The sequence below is a fragment of the Micromys minutus genome (assembly GCF_963924665.1).
Source record: "Micromys minutus genome assembly, chromosome: 1".
NCBI lineage: Eukaryota > Metazoa > Chordata > Mammalia > Rodentia > Muridae > Micromys > Micromys minutus.
Window position 1 is genome coordinate 155,755,565 of NC_137969.1, and position 14,016 is coordinate 155,769,580.

General features: G+C 41.7%; 1 protein-coding gene across 1 annotated transcript in view; it reads right to left on the minus strand.

The window, feature by feature from the left end:
- BABAM2 (BRISC and BRCA1 A complex member 2) overlaps positions 1–14,016 on the minus strand; it is a 357,467-nt gene that overhangs the window by 314,178 nt on the left and 29,273 nt on the right. The gene's annotated exons all lie outside the window — the stretch shown is intronic.

The following is a 14,016-nucleotide window of genomic DNA, read 5'->3' on the forward strand; positions in this document are numbered from 1 at the left end:
CCAAAGCTACAGGAATTAAAAAGAATGTTGTATTAGCTCAAGAGAGTACACAATAGAAAATCCAGAAGTGAAAACTACTTAAGTGGTTAAATAATAAATACATGGCTAAAATTAGTTCAAAATGAATCAACAATACTAGAATATGCAGTAATTAGAATATTCACTAATTGTTAACCAAACTGTAAAATGATATACCTACTTTAGAGAACACTTTACTCCTTATAAACATTAATCTACATTCAGCTTACAACATAGGATTAACCCAAAAGAAATAGAAAAATTTATTTCCACAATAAGTATCTACAAACAAGTAAAAATTCAAAATGCAATTTGTAACATCCAGAAATCTGTAAGTGGCCCAAGTGACCTTCAACAAATGACTTTTCAAAAGGGATTCTATGAACACAATGTTACTCCGAAATAAAGAAATGAAGTGGGTAGACTCTGCTGTGTCCTGTAGTCCCACCACCAGGAGGCTGTGGAGGGAGGCTGGAGTTTACTGTCACTACAGCCAGGGAACAAACGAGCAGCACCCATATTCAACAATATGGATGAAGTTCCAAACACATGCTCAGAGGAAGAAGCTGGCCACTGATGCACCAAACGGCACAGAGCAATGTCCAGCTCTTTAAAACTCTCAAGTGGACAAAACAGCTTCACACTTCAGAAAAAGGTTGAGTATGAAGGGGAAGGTAGTGGAGCAGACTGACCTGTGAGGAACAAAATGCTCTATTCCTTACAGACTTCTAGAACTGCCAAAATATGCAAAATATTTCACTTACAATGCATAAATTTTATTACTGTAACTATGATACCATAAAGTTGACTTAAAATAGCAGTATATAAGTTCCTACATCAGAATTGTGATGGCCAGTAAAGTTCTGTATAATAAGCCTGCTTTGTATAAATGAGATTTTTTTTATAGTTTAGGATTTATGTCTGTCAGTTGTTTATTATTAAATTACAATCAGCATCAAAACCAGATTGCATATATGTACTATTATTTATAACTAAAAGAATTTTACAAACTTAATAGTATCGGCTGTTATTCTTAAGATAGCAGTGTATTCCATAGATCCCAAGAAATCAAATACTCTGAAACACCAAGACAAAGGAATCCTGAAAATCTAAGGGAGCAAGAATGTCTAATCCCCAAAATTAGCACTTCTTGCTTTTTCAGTGAGCACTTTTAAACCATTCAGTAAATCAAAGGTGACCTGCCTCCCTAATTAGCCTCTAAAAATACCATGAGTGGTGGATAATAATAATCTTTAAGTCAATGAATCTTTTTTAAAAGATAAAAATAAAAGTAAAACGGACTGTGCGACCTCGGAAAACGACAATGCTCCTCGGTGTGCAACAAGATACTGTGTCCCAGACACAGCGTCCACCTTGTTACTTAGCGAGAGTAGCAGTCACAGGAAGAGTAGTTAAATTCTATTATCCTGATATGTCAGCAGTGTGAGCGCAGAGGAGAACCAGGGAAGGGTAGGTGAACAAGGTGGGCTAAGGACTCAGTCCAGTAAATACTAACGGGGAGGTGTGCAAAGGGATAAGAACAAGAAAGATTATCCAGTCAACATTCTCTGAACAGGTTTTATTTCACACAGCACAAGAAACTGATCATAAAATAACACTGTCACCCCAACAGAAAAGCCAACAGCAGCAGTGCAGGCCTGTGATCTTGGCCACCGGGGCTGCAGCGGTAGAATAAGCAGTTCAAGGTCTTCCCAGGCTACAGAGTTTGTTTAAAGCTAGCCTGAGATCCTTGGAGAGACCCTGGCTCAAAGTTTTAGAAATTAAAAAATAAATGCCAACAGCTATGGGCACAGCAGCCAACTTTGGAGCTGACTTGGACAAAGTTCAGAGGCATGTGGCTGGCAAAAAGGCTCAGTGGAAAAGACACTTGTCATGCAGTTGATGCCTGGAACACCTACACTAATGAAAGGGAAGCTCACTCCTTAAAGCCGTTCTCTGGTCTCCTCCTGTCAGTGCCTCCAGACAAACATCATACACACGAGTGTGCCAAATATGTCTGCATTGTCTAAGGAACTTACGGTACAGTAACAAAGCAAGCAAAGTACAAAACTGGGGGTGGGGGGAGCAATAACATCCTTTTCAGTTGACACAGACTTCCGAACACTGATAACCGTACGGTGGCGGCCATTTCTGTGTACCATCCATCAGAGCCGAATGCTCAGTGCACAGACACTGCACCACGTACGATTTTAGAGAAGAGTGAGCAGGAGAGATAAGCACTCTGAGTTCACCCCACTGATTGGCTAGAGCCATGAACAGAGGTGGAGAACTGCAAACAGACATGTGCATGCACATGCAGAGAGGGAGAAGGAGGGGGAGAGAAGGAGAGGGAAGCAAATCATCAAAAGGTATGGATCAAGAACTGAAGCTGAATCCTGAGCTGATTGTAACTTCTCTATAAAAATATCAGTCTGTCTGGCCACTGTTTAATTGAATAGTGGATTCAATTTAAATAACAGTTCTGACGCTGGTTTTATTTGGTTGGAATAATTGTCCAAAATTATGTATTTAAATTTAGTAATGTAGTACTGAATCCTTGGAAATAAAGTGACTTCTACACTACATGTCTGAGGACATGGGGGAGAATGTATTACCCAAATCATAATCCATGTTTCCTTCCAGGCTTTTTCCTATGAGGGGAAAGTATTTCAACTTGAAACCCTTTGAGATAATTTTCTGGCACAACTTCTCTACTGTGTTGCAAATGGATTTAATAAATATTCATCATTCCTCTCAGATAATAAGCAACAATACTGTTCCATTGTTAGACACAAAGTGAACATGTCTACAGTTTCCCGAGGAACAAAGTGACAGACCTCTCTAGGCTCCCCAGACCATGCTTGCCTGTGCTTAAGTTGGTTCCTAGGGGCTTGGGAGATAGTTCCTGACTAAAATCATTTGCTCTGGAAGCATGAGTTCAAATATCAGCACCCAGGCTAAAAAGCTCAGCACAGCTATGCATGGCTGCAACAGGAGAAAAACGGTAAGTTTCTGGTTCAATGAGAGCCATGGCTCATGGGGAAGAAAGAAGAGCATGGCAGAGAAGTTTCCAGAAATCCTCCTCTAGCTACATGCATGGGTGCCTGCATACCTGCACACTCGTGGGCATGCCAACATACACACACACACACACACACACACATACGAGAGAGAGAGAGAGAGAGAGAGAGAGAGAGAGAGAGAGAGAGAGAGAGAGAGGAGGGAGGGAGGGAGGGAGGGAGGGAGGGAGGGAGGGAGGGGGAGGGAGGGAGGGAGGGGGGAGGGAGGGAGAGGGAGGGGGAGGGAGGGAGGGAGGGGGGAGGGAGGGAGAGGGAGGGGGAGGGAGGGAGGGAAGGAGAGACAGAGACAGAGACAGAGACAGAGACAGAGACAGAGACAGAGACAGAGAGAAGGAGCACGCACTAGAGCCTATCTTCTAGGGAGCAAACTAAGAATAACTAACCTAGAGAGCCCTGGCCACGCTTCTATCGAGTGAGATTTTAAGCACACAATTTTCCCAAAAATGAAGGCTCAATACTTTCTCACTAATGACTGGAATCAAGTCACCCATCAGAGGCTCAGGAAGTCATTTCTACCCAATGTTTAGAGAAATTTGGGGAAGATAGCTAAGTTAACAAAGTGCCAAAACACAAGAACACAGATGACAAGCAGCTACTATCGTGTCTACAGGCATTCCAGTCCCTGGTGGCAGTCCCAAGGAAGCCTCCCTATCTTCCCTGCCCTTGAGCACCATAAAATTCACTTGATTCCTTAGAAAGACAAATAAACAAATCCTTTGGTTTATTTTGGTTCCAATGAATTTCTTATAACCAAACAGTCCCTGATTAACATAAACTGTTGGTGTGAAACAAAAATTTCAAACAAAAAATAATTTCAAATTTGAAACTGATTCGCTAGCCACAGACTTGCTCAATATAACCTACAATATCTCGGTAATTTCTCTTCATAGCGGCATGAACAAATATGATTCAAAGAGCGTTCAGAATTAAGACCTGTCACTTGCTCATCGAGCCCCATCACTGCTGGATCCAGAGAAAGAATATTCTTGGTTCATTCCACAAACACTTAGTAAGCTTCTCTAAATGTCAGGAACCACGCTAGAGCCTGGAGACACTACATGAGAGAAGCCTGCCCCCCTGCTCTGTTTAACCAGAGTGGGCATGCACACACATTTCTCACTGGTTTTCTCTTTATCTTCTTTTCTCTGTCTCCCCCGCCTTCTCTCTCTCAAACAATCAGATAATTATTTTAGAATTAAATGCTATGCAGAAGGACTGATGTGTCTGCTTATAAACCCATGTTTATAATCAATCCCTGGCCCATCATGAATTCCTCTGTAGCTCAGAAACTTCTATCATTCCAGTGGGATGTTGAGACTCCAACATGCACTCTATTCCATTCCTCTTGATCACTGAAGAAGCACATTTTTATTCCACTTCAAGGATGATTTGTGTCATCTACGACTGTCAAATCCAAGAGCTTCTCTTTAATTAATACCTCTGAGCTTGGACAACTTTCAATAATTCCTTACACAAGTTGGCAGCTCTTTCACTAGCCAGCAGTTGCTTCTTCACACTGACGGAACTGTGGAAACAATGGCATCATCGTCATCAGCAGCGTACTGTAGCCTCTGGCATCCTTCTCCTTAGGAAGTGGTTCTCGGATGCAGACAGAAGCTGTCCTCTCCTCGGCCGGCTGTGCATTCTCTCAGCAGCTGCACGGCACTCCCTTTGTGTGCAGGTCAAACAGATCTCTAAGTGCTGACCTCTTTCCAATACGTCAAAGATGCTCACACACAAATTTTAGTTGCATCCTATTTTCATCACTCTGATTCCAGGGGCAGAATAAAATAAATAAATAAATAGGTTCAGACTCCCCATCTGCAAAGTACTGTGTATGCCTTCCTGTTTTTCTGAATTGTTAGGGGTAGTGTTTGAATTAATAATTCCTTGTATAATAAATAACTTGTGATGACTGGGTGTCTGCTGGTAACAAGGCAGAAACAGGAAGAAAATACCATATTCTCTCTAACCCTGTAGCCAGCACAGATCTGAACATTACGACTCATGCGCTCCCTCCCTCCACTGCTCCCACAGATATCTACCTAAGTATCTATCTCTCTGTGCTAGCAGCTGAAGGTACAACTTAGTAAACAAAGCAGGTCTGTTCACTGAGCTTAACTTATAAAACAAATTACTGTAAATTCCAGACACTCTGAGTTAGCCTTGGTTAAAGCTTCAGGCTAGGAAGATTGCATGGTGATAGAGATTGGCTATTCTCAAGTGAAAGGTTTGGGACACCAACCCAGCCAAACCTTCTACCTACAGTTTGTCCTGGCTGAAGTATTTTGGGATTGGAACCTAAAAGAACTGTCATTGAAAAAAATCAGATTGACTTCATCTTGCAACTCATGGAAGCAAAATCCTACAGGAGTCTTACAGGGAGCTCCGGGAGTTCTGCTGAGAAGGCTGAAGGAAGGGAAGAAGCAGAGGAGTCACAGAGACCACAAGAACTCAGCCCACAGAACCAACTGACCAGGACCAAGGAGCCTGGAAGGGCTGATGCTGTGGCTGAGTAGCTTGGTGTTCTTGTGGGAATCCTAGCAGTGGGGGCAGATGCTGTCCCTGACTCTTCCACCTACTTGCGGGACCCTTTGCTCCACACTGCACTGCCTAAGCCAGCCTTGATGTGATGGTACATGGATGGTCTTATTGTGCCCAGGTTATGCCATGTTAGCTTGATGTCCCTAAGAGGCAAGCTCTTTTCTGAGGGGAGGCTGAGTAGATATAGAGGAGAGGGGAGGTGGAGGGAGAGACTGGAGAAGGGGAGAGAGAAGAAACTGTGGCTGGGACCTAATATATAAAAGAAGAATGTGGGGGGGGGGAATGAGAGATGGGGGAAGGGAAGAATATGAGAGAGAGAGAGAGAGAATACTTGGCTGCTCTTCCAGAAGACCCAGGTTTGATGCTCTTCCAGAACCATCTGTAACTCCAATGCTATGGGATCCAGTGCCTACTTCTGGCCTCTGTAAGTACCAGGTATGCAAGTGGCCCATAGACATACATGCAAACAAAACACTCATACATGTAAATTATTTTTTAAAAATGCAAAAAGCTTCTGTGTTTGCTATCATAACTGCTTTCAAAGACCTGCAGAACTATAGAAACTCACTAATATTTATATTTATTTAAGCAAACTAAACTTATTAAAGAGTTTGTTGATGAGAATAGTATTTAATCATTTAAAGGTGACTATTGAGTTTAATGACAAATCTTGTAATAACAGGCCACTGGCTATACATTTCTTAGCTTGAATAAATATAGTTACAAAATTTGTGCAAGTAGGAACAGATGCTATCTTCAACCTTACAAAAAGATGTTAAAAAAACTAAAAGAATGACTTAAAAGTTATAAAAGTAGCTCAGTTGGGTGGCTCACACCTGTAATTCCAGCACTCAGTAGGCTGAGGTAGGAGGACCACTGAAGGTCTGAGACCAACCTATGCTCCACAGTGAGCTCCAGCACAGCATGGGCTATAGGATGAGAACTTGTCTCAAAGAGGAAATTATAAGAAAAACTAAAGGAGTGGAAGGAAGGGAGAGGGGAGAGAGAAAAATAAAGAGAGATGGGCCTGCAAAATCTTACTCTAAGAAGAAAAATTTGATTCTTTAAAAAATCCATGGCTACCACAAATGATTCATTCGTTATAACAATTCTGGTTGACATAGAAAACCTACTTCCATGACTTTCAAGTGATGCATACAGTGGAACTATAGTAAGTATTGATCTTGATGTAAGATCTAACTGTCCCACACTATTACCACTGTCAGCTGACCATGACTCAAACCTCCTGGAAGGATTTTGGGAGCTTATACCAAGATGGGCTGGCAAGAAAGCTTACTGGATAAAGGTGCTTGCCACTGAGCTTGACCAGGCAAGTTCAGTCCCCAAGTCCAATATGATGGGAGGAAAACAACCCCTGCAGGGTATTTGTACTCTGACCCCCACAAGTAAAAGAAAGCACGTGCGCATGAACACACACACACAAAGTGGGGAAGGAGAGGAAGAGAGATGCTATTCTAGCTTTTTAAAGTATTATAAACATAATTAATTTGTAAATAATTTTTAGTTAAGTTACAAGGGATGGAAGCTTAATGACCATGGCCTAAATATCATACTAAGCAAGACCAGTTTGTCCTTGGAAGCAGTTTGCTGGTGGGGACATGGCACTCAGTGACGAGCACAAACCTTCTTTACCTGAGCTTTAACTGCTCAGACACGCTGGTTCTGATTTTCTAAACCAAGACTTACCCACCATAATTTATAATAGTTGATTTCATTTATTTTTGAAAAGTCTGTTGCATTTTCAACAAATCTTAAAAATATAAATTCTCAGGAATAGAGAAAGGGCTAAAGAGCTAAAAACATTCAATAGAAAAAGGACAGCCTCTTCAACAAATTGTGCTAATTCAACTGGCAGTCAGCATGCAGAAGAATGCAAATTGACCCATTCTTATCTCTTTGTACAAAACTCAAGTCCAAGTGGATCAAAGACCTCCACATAAAACCAGGTACACTGAAACTAATAGAACAGAAAGTGGGGAAGAGCTTAGAACACATAGGCACAGGGGAAATTTTCCTAAACAGAACACCAATGGCTTATGCTCTAAAATCAAGAACTGACAAATGGGACCTCATGAAATTGCAAAGCTTGTGTAAGGCCAAGGGCACTGTCAAAAGGACAAAACAGCAACCAACAGATTAGGAAAAGATCTTTACCAATCCTACATCTGATAGAGGGCTAGTATCCAATATATACAAAGAACTCAAGAAATTATACCCTAGAGAATAAAAGAATCTCATTAAAAATGGGGTACAGAGCTACACAGAGACTTCTCAACTGAGGAATACCGAATGGCTGAGAAGCACCTAAAGAAATGTTCAACATCCCTAGTCATCAGGGAATTGCAAATCAAAACAACCCTAAGATTCCACCTCACACTAGTCAGAATGGTTAATATCAAAAACTCAGGTGACAGCAGATGCTGGTGAGGATGTGGAGAAAAAGGAACACTTCTCCACTGTTGGTGGGATTGTAAGCTGGTACAACCACTCTGGAAATCAGTCTGGCAGTTCCTCAGAAAACTGGACATAGTACTACCTGAGGACCCAGCTATACCACTCCTGGGCATAAATATACCCAAAAGCAGCTCCAATATCTAACAAGGACATATGCTTCACCATGTTCATAGCAGCCTTATTTATAATAGCCAGAAGCTGGAAAGAGCCCAGATGTCCTTCAACAGAGGAATGGATTCAGAAATTGTGGTACATGTACACAATGAAGTACTACTCAGCTATTAGAAACAACAAGTTCATGAAATTCCTAGGCAAATGGATGAAACTTGAAGCTATCATCCTGAGTGAGGTAACCCAGTCACAAAAGAAAACTCATGGTATATATTCACTTATAAGCGGATACAATCCCCCACCCAAAAAAAAAGAGCTTGGAATACTCAAGAAACCATCCACAGAACTTATGAAGCTCAAAAAGAAGGAAGACCAAAATGTGGATGCCTCAGTCCTTTTTAGAAGGGAGAACAAAACAGGGGAGGAAATACAAGGTCAAATACAGGAGCAGGGATTGAAGAAAAGATCTACAGAGGCTGCCTCATCTGGAGAACCATACCATATACAGCCACCAAACCCAAGCACTATTGCTGATGCCAAGAAGTGTTTACTGACAGGAACCAGACATGGATGTCTCCTCAGAGGCTCTCCCAGAGTCATATAGATACAGATGAGGATGCTTGCAGCTAAACATCAGACTGAACACAGAGACCCCATTGAAAGAGCCAGAGAAAGGACTGAAATAGCTGAAAGATTGGCACCCTCATGGGAAGAACAATATCATCATCAGCCAAGGCACTGAGGTGGAGAGGGTGACTGGGAGAGGGAGCACCTTCATGGAAACAAGTTGAAGGGGAGGAGGAAGGCAAGTGGGAGACAGATAAAACATTTGAAATGTAAATACAGAAAATATCCAATAAAAATAAAAAATAAAGGATAAATAAGTAAATACAAAAAAAAAAGTTTCTATCCCTAAACGGATAGAGGTGTTTGTCTTGGCCTCCAGACTGAAGCAATAGGCCGCCCCACAGGGTACAAATCTGAGAATTAGAACAGGTTTTTTAGGCAACAGGCAAATGGCACCTTAAACCCCACACCTTTCTAAAGTCTGGAAGGAACTTATTCATAATACATATTGTCAAGTAAATTCCTAGCTCTGTACTTACTGCCGCCCCTGGTTCCAACCCTAAACCTAAGCACATCACCAACATCCTTCAGAAGGTTTTTTACAGAAAAGTCCAGAATTTCAGAAAGGAGGAGCTTGGAAAATGGCTCACTCAATAACCTGATTGCCACTCAAGTATGAGGGCTGAGTCTGGGGCACCAGAACCCACATTAGAAAGCACATCTGTACAACAGTGCACATCTGTAATCTCGGAGCTCGGCAGACAGGGAGTAAGGATCACTAGACTCACTGGCAGGCAGTCTAGGAGGACTAGTGAGCTCCAAGTTCAGTGAGAGACTTTCTCTCAAAACTCTCAAAAACCCACCAGCCTGGCATAGTTAAGGAAAAAAATAACATAAGCAGTTAAAAAAAGAAGCTACATAGGGTGGCTCATTCCTGTAATCCCAGAACTGAAAAGGCAGAGGCAGTTAGATCTCTGTGAGTTCAAGGTCAAGCCTGGTCTACAGAGCAAGGTGCAGGAAAGTCAGTGTGAAACCCTGTCTCAACAAAGCAAACCTAAGGTAAGGAGTGACTATGGAAGATGCCTCACGTCACCTTCTCATCTCCACATGCACATACACAAGCACACAAGTACACATGACTCACAAACATACAATGTTAGAGCAGGGGGAAGAAAAATTCATCCCTGCCGTTAATGACCTCATATAAATAAAGATTTCATAGTCAATAATTTCTTCCTGTTGGTTTGGCTGTGGGCTGGTAAAGGCTGAAGTCTTCCTGTTCTGTCTGACCCACCATCACTGCAGCCATTTTGTTCCGTGCCCAGCAGCTGTTCCACATTGCTGCTGTAATGTGCCTGCCAGCAATGCCATGGAATAATAATGCCTTGACTCAGAGCAGGATCATGCTGACCATGTCCCGGCTATATTATGCCATGTTATGAGGGTTGTTTATCTTAAGAAATTCCACAAAGCTTCACACAGGACCCATTGAGTGCTCTGTGTCCCTCACAGGAATATAAGGAGGACACAGATGGTCATAGAGAAGCTATGGTCCTTCCATGTACCGGGTGAGGACATGAGAGGAGGAGACAAGGGGCTCTGAGCAGGGAGAGTAATTAGAAGTTCTTCAGCAAAGAGTCCACACCTCCCTGCCTGACAGTGGCCAAGTGTCTACTCCCACACTTATTTGAGGAAAGCTTATAGATCAGCAACTCTCTGCCTGTTGGCCTCGACCTCTGGGGAGATGAACGACCCTTTCACAGGGGTCACCTAAGACCAAAACACAGTTATTTACATCACATTCATAACAGTGGCAAAATTATAGTTATAAAGTATCAATGAAAACAGTTTTACTGTTGGTGTTACCATAACTTGAGGAACTATATTAAAAGGTTGCAGCATTATAGAATAACAGGAAGAGAAATGAGAATATAAAATGATGCCTCCATGTGGATATTAAAATAATGGTAATTTAAAACAAGCATTTTTAAAGTTTTTACAATTGTTCTATTTATTTATCTGTGTGTGTGTGCGCGCACGCGTGCGTGTGTGAGTGACTGTGTAATGGTATGTATACATGACATGCACTTGAAGATCAGAGGATAACGCATGGGAATCAGTTCTTGAACTGGTTAGCAGGGATTTTGTTTAATCTTATTGTTCTAAAGAATTGTATTTTCAATTGAACGACACATGTGTGTATACACGTGTGTGCAGGAGCTTGCACAGTCTAGAAGAGAGCATCGAGTCTCATGGAACTTAACTTGCAGACAGCTGTTATGAGTTGCCTGACATGGGTTCTAGGGACCAAACTGTACAAGAACAGAACAGTTTGTGTTGGTATCTACTGAGCCATTGCTTCAACCCCTTGGCTAGTTTTAATTGCACCCTAGAGTTATCTGAGAGGAACCTTGGCTAAGGAAGTGCCTAGAACAGACTGTCCAACGTGCATATCTGGGGGGCACTGTCTTGATTATTAACTGATCCAGGAGGGCTTTGGTCAGAGTGCTTTATCACAACAATGGAAAGGAAACTACAACAGTCCTCCCCTTTTACCAGGTAGATCCCAGGGATTGTTTGTCAGTAAGCACCTTGAGCTGCTGAATCATTTCACTGGTCCCAGAAGTATTTTAGATCTCTAATTTTTGTTAAAGACTGTAACAGATACTAAAGTCATAAAGTAAGAACAAGACATCCGAAAGAGGAACAGAGAGAAAGAAAGAGATCTTAAGTAAGTTACCTAATTATAATAATGGCAGTAATAAAAATATTGGGCAGAGATGTAGGAAAGGCAGACGCAAAAGAGGAAAGAACAAAATCTGGGCAGGTTATTTGAGACTGGGTTCCAATAACCTAAGCAAGTGGCCTGTTTCCTAAGAAACCATCTAATAGTGTATAGAATTGTGACTATTTAGGCCCATAAAACAAGGTAAAATCTAATGATAATTAATGCAGAAACAGGCCTAAAGAGCCACTGTATGATTTATGAACAATGCTCTGGAGAGTATTATAGACTAAAAATTATTAATCTTGAGAATGCAAAGGGGAAAACAGAAAACATGTGAAAGCAGTGAAGGAAAATGCGAGAGAAAAGAGAAAGAAGCAGAGGCTAATCTTATCCTGTGAAGTGTGAAGCCAAAGGCATTATCTGTGGTTCATGGGACTCCAGATAAATGAAGCATCCATCACTACTGCAGAGACCGTCCTAGCTGATAATGAAGCTGAGTCTTGCACTTATCAAGAACTTTTGGGGACTGTTCATTGAATTGTATGATGTGGTGTTTAAAGTGGCCATGGAGGGGGGGATTGAGGGAGTTGCCATGAATTCATTCCTTGGAAAAGTTCATCTCTAACCTTTATAAGGTCCTGATATTTGATCCTCAGCACAAGAACAAAGGTTTAAGCTACAAGGTAAAGAACTCAGGAGCCAAAAGCAGTGATGTACTTTTATTAAAGAGGAAGAGAGAGGTAAGGGTGGCCTCTCTAGCAGGGCAGGAAGTCAAAAGATAACATCTACAACTAGCCAGTCAGAAAACAGGCAGTGTAGTACTGAGAGAAATGGGAATCTTCAGAAGAACTAAACTGAAACCATTTCTTAAAACTGAATAGTTTCCTGAGAAATAGAAGTCAGGGGGAGCACTGGACAGGAGAGCAATGCTTCCTTCCCTCTGTGTGCACCTTCAGCGCGCTCTCCTGTCCTCTACAACTGATTTGCTTGGATCCTTTCTTTTCAATTGAGCTAATAAGTTCTTTTTGAAAAAAATCATCAATCTAATCCTGTTACTATTTTGTACTTTTGTGGTTTCCTGAGTAATAACGCAAGGGGAACAAATGACCTTAACCTAAATGTCTCATTTACTGTTGCATTTGGTAAATTAATACAAAGCAATTCTATAGATTATCAAGATGTGGTACCTCCTGGTCAATGATGGTAAAACATATTGTCGGTATTCCAAAATATAATTTATCCACCCATTCCACCCATCATATCGTGTGTTCGTGTGTGTGTGTGTGTGTGTGTGTGTGTGTGTGTGTATGTACGTGTGTACATGTGTGCAAGTACATAAGCACACACACACACACAAGTACACATGGACACCAGAGGAATGATACCTAAAGAAGTATCATTCCTAAAGCACCATCCACTCGTTTTTCTCGGACTGGGTCCCTCATTGGCCTGGAACGTGCCAAGTAAGCTAAGATGGATCATCACAAGCAGCAGGCATCGACTTGTCTCTGTGTTCCCACACTGGCATTAGAAGCATCTTCCCCTGCCAAGCTTTTCTCTGTGTAGGTTCTGAGGATCAAACCCAGGCCCTTTTACCATGAAAGCACTTTATAGCCTGTGCCATCTCCCTCACCCATCCATTTGATCTTTACTAATCACATTTTTATCCCTTTTTTAACGAATAGATAGGTTTTAACACCTGTTCACAAGAATAGGTTTAAGAAAGAAAATGCCAGGTGCAATTACTGACACTACCAAAGCAAAGCTATTATCACTTTCACAGTGGGCAAGAGGTTCAGTGCTGTGCTGGTGACACAGAGGGCTAACTCGGCACAGACAGACGCTGCAGATGCTGGTCTCATCCCAGGCACGCCCCTCGCACAGCATCCCGGCGGTGCTGGAAACCACCCTTCCCATGTACTCAGTTGACCTGAATAACATATTCCTTAATTTTGGAAGGGTAGACAACATTTAAAACTGATATAAAAAAAAAAGAAAAGATGTAAAATGTCTGATCATCCACTTTCTGAGTCAATAGAAGGAGTTTCCTCAGAGACAGGCTTAACAAACAGCCATAGTGGATCTGTTTTTCTTGTTTGTATTACCTATCACTCTGGCTCTTACAAGCTATTTGTATTTCTAACTCTTGCTATAAAGCTCAGAGTACTCCGTGCCCAGAATCTTAGAGAAAGGACTATGACAGTGGGTTTTGACAGCAGTGGGGACATCAGCCATTCCTACCTAAAAACAACTATTACTAAGTAGGTATTTTAAGTGGTACATCTTTTTTCTTTTTTACTTTTTTTTAACATTATGGGGTATGGGGCATATTACACATGTGGAAATCAGAAGACAACCTACAAGTTTTAGTTCTCTCCTTCCTCTGGGTCCAGAAATGAAACTAAGGTTGTCAAGATTGGTGGGCGGTGTCTTTATCCACTCACTGAACCATCTTGCAGGCACAAAGCAGCAAGCCTCTTTATTGGGTATTAT